The following is a 3,926-nucleotide window of genomic DNA, read 5'->3' as shown; positions in this document are numbered from 1 at the left end:
TATGAGATGGTCCTTTAACGGAATTTAATGGAATATGTGTTTTTGGCAATTCGGTATGCCGATAATTGGTTCAGGCCCTCTAGGTGTCCTCACGATCATCAATCTTTTCTTGGCCTCCTCTTTTCCGCCTGCCGTGTATGCTCCGAAATACAAACAAGAGTGATATTGTATTTCCTTTACCTGTAGTAGGCTAATCCGAGATTTTTAATCACCTGAGCCCATTTTTCAATAGCCACGGTATCCTCCTGGAAAACAGTTACATTTTTCCTAAAGTATTTTCACTTTATTTCGGTAGATACCAGCTCCTTACCCATCTTGGTTTGAAGCCATCGTTATATCAGACATGGTCAATACTGTCATCTCTTTCTCCTACTCTCTTCGATTGGATATTTTGATTCAACTTTTTTTTTATAATTCTAAATTTTTCGACTAGAGCGCCGATAGGAATGTTTCTGCAAATTTCGAGGTTTTTACTGCGCTAAAGTCTTTAGCTGTTATAAATGCAAAATCTAGAATAGAGTTCATTTGTAAAACGGAATTCAAATAATGTAGTATTAAATTTTTGTGCAGTACAACTACTTTCAATTCGATAACAAGTAACAATGAGATAGGAAATATATACAGATAATAAAATGTTCTGTTTAATTAATACTTGTGTCATTATCACATTACCACTCCCACTGTCGCGCGTTGGAGATCACAGCCAGGTTCGAGGGAATGCGGATTTTTGAATGTGCTGATTTCAACAACAGAAGAGTACCCATTTTGTTTTTAAATTAGCAAAAATTTAAATCTTTTTGCTGTTTACTTCACAATTCTCTCACTTGTACCGTAGGTTTCTGAAAAATACAGTGTATTAGTTTTTCTTTCTTCGATTCTTTTGTACACGCTATTTCCTCAGCATTCAGCTATGAAATTTGAGGGGGTTCCTTACTTAATAAATAGTGGTCAGAATAATCGATTCCTGTAAAAAATACTGATCATAATTACTGAAAGTGCATTTAGTGGTCAGTATTGTTAAACTACATTACTTGTTTTAAGCACTAGAAATTTGGGAATAATAGATTAAATTAACCATCTATTCCACAAATGAAAAATGGTTAAAAAATTAAAAGTTGTCATTTATACATTAGCAGTTATCATAGTTGTACATATTTACTTATATACTTATCGATCCATTTTATTTAAAAAAAATCGTTATATTCAAAAAGTTAGCAGTTTTTTAGTGATTTGTCATGGAATCATGATGAATTTTTGTGTTGAAGTCAGCTTTGTAATTAATTAAAAGGTATATTACTCAAGTTTTCAGAAGTTGTTCAGTGTGTCTAAGTAAATCGAATGTTAAGAATGTATTACAATTAATTAAGTTTTTTTAATTGAGATGAAAAAAAGTTAATGGCACGAGGAGGATTCGAACCCACGATCTTCGGCTAGATACGCCGCCGCTCTACTACTTGAGCTATCGTGACCTCGATCCACTCGGACATCAACTTCCTATCTCAAACCCACATTATGAGTTTTCCCTCCTTTTTGCCATTTTTCAAATGTCGTGTAATCGAATTGGATTCTCGACGACAAATGAAATGGCCTCGGAGAGTTTTAGTGAAGTGTACTTCATTTAAAATATGGAAATAGGGGTTGAGATAGGAAGTTGGTGTCCGAGTGGATCGAGGTCACGATAGCTAAAGTGGTAGAGCAGCGGCGTATCTAGCCGAAGATCGTGGGTTCGAATCCCGCCGTGCCATTAACTTTTTTTCATCTCAACTAAAGAAACATTAATTAATTGTAATGTATTAATTGGTCAAGCGGACCACGAAATTAGTGAAGTTAAGAATGTATTTGTGTAATAGATATACTCAAAGACAAAAAAACCGGACACTCATATTTTTTTATTTCAAATTAAGTGTTTTTATTATATATATATTTTTAAATGATCTTTTGAACTTGTGATGTGCATTCTTTTTTTTGGGTAGGGGAAGGAGTGAGTGAAAAAAGATCATTGAGGGGACGGTGGGTATCGAACTCACGACTGGCCGTTACCTTTACGAGCGAGTCCTCGCACTACCACTTGGCTTTTAATTACAACATATTGTAAATGTTTTAATGTAAACAAAAAAAACTAGATCGGTAGTTCATATGAGTTATAATAAAAATCATTTAATTATGATGGTTTGAAAGGAAATTAACCACCGTGGAGTTATTTTTTGTATTGGGTGAAAGCAGTAAGATTTACATAAATAATTACTCACTCAACCACATCACGTTTGAAATGGGTGACTTTTAAAATATGAACTTGCATAAAGTACAGTCTTCATGGTAAATGTGAACTTTTTACTGGGAAAAATGTATTACCTTGGGGTATTTCGTTAGAAAGAAAAGATTATTTGTTTAGAAGTTTCGCCGGGGAAAAATTCAATAAAGCGTTCTCAAAGAGCCGAGTTAATCTTGTTGCGATTAAACTCACAAAATCAGGACAGGAAAACTACTTAACATCTGTGAAGTCATTTGAACAAAGTAATTTGCATGTCATCTGAATGAGATGATAAAGGCAAGAGTTGGCACGGGTAGAAGTTGCTTCTTATTACCGACATTATAAGAAGAAGTTATTCCATTCAAAATGAAAAATGTTTATTGCCATTTCCAACGCAAAGTATCTTTCTGTCGTTTTGGGAAATAAAAATAAGACATTAAACTATGTTTAATTTGTCAGCATATAAATAGATGTAAATCGAAAGCACGCATGTTGTTATCAAATTGTTGGAAGGGAGTTGCTCGGAATTGCGTTCGCACAAGGTTTAAAATCACAGGGGTCGAATTATTTCTGAGTGGCCAGTGCTGTTGATTTAGCCGAGTCGATTTAATTTGCCCGCGGGATCTCTGCATTACCATTTTGAACGGGCCACGGAGAGAAGGTTACATCCATTACCTCGTTCGAAATGACATGCTCCTGTTTTGACTTTATGTCCTATCAGGCACTTCCTAAATTTGGCCCAATCATGCAAATATTATTTAGAAATTCTTAACGGCCTACCTTGTCGGACTTTTCCCGTACGTCGTATCGATCCGGCTGAGCAGAATAATTATTTTGATAAGAGAATTGACCCTCGGTGATAAGCTATTTGGGATAATATTGTTTTGAACAGGTTAAGCCTGACTTAATCCTCGTAAAGCTAGCCTAACGTTAGTAACAGCCTAATTTCATCTACGAGAATGACGTCCACGCCGATCCACGGATTATCCAACAGGTTCTGGATTGAATTCAAATTGGGTCTGAAACACTCCAAATTTAATTTAAGTACCGCTTATGAATATTGTAAAATCATACGCTTTCATCGTATTTACTATATTCCCTTCTGACTAATATCTTAACGTTATGAAGACCTAACCTTTTTAAAAAATAGTTCTTACTCCAGTTTGTTGTTTGCGAGCTATGATTTGGCTTTCGAGCATAAAACGCTCATCATCAGTTTGAATGTCCTGCCACGTTCAAAATTGGAATGGCGGGTTCATTCTTACAATTCGTGTCAAGAAACGTGTTCGTAACTTCTTCAACTGATGATGAGCAATTAATGCTCGAAATCCTGATCGTTCAGAACAACAAACTGTGAGTAAAAACTATCTATATTAAAATGGTCAATAGACATACTTACCCAACCATCATCATTTCCATATAAATTTCCTATAAAATAAAATCGTTTTAGTTTGCTAAGGTCCTATTTGTGTAATCCCTCGTTGTTAAAACTTAATATTAATTCTTAATTTAGAAAATTTGCAATTCAGTCAGTTTGCGTCTAAATCGTGAAAAAGTATGTAGTAAAAAAAATTTAAATAAGAGTACGAAAGCTCAAATCCCACCTGATTCGAGAGGAGGAACGAAAAATTATTAAATTTCAGTGTACGTGGGTGAAATATTATAACGGCAAAGT

The sequence above is a fragment of the Cimex lectularius genome, unplaced genomic scaffold (genome assembly GCF_000648675.2).
Source record: "Cimex lectularius strain Harlan isolate CLEC.00 unplaced genomic scaffold, Clec_2.1 scaffold148, whole genome shotgun sequence".
In the NCBI taxonomy this organism is placed as follows: Eukaryota; Metazoa; Arthropoda; class Insecta; order Hemiptera; family Cimicidae; genus Cimex; species Cimex lectularius.
Note: the sequence above shows the minus strand (reverse complement) of the source record.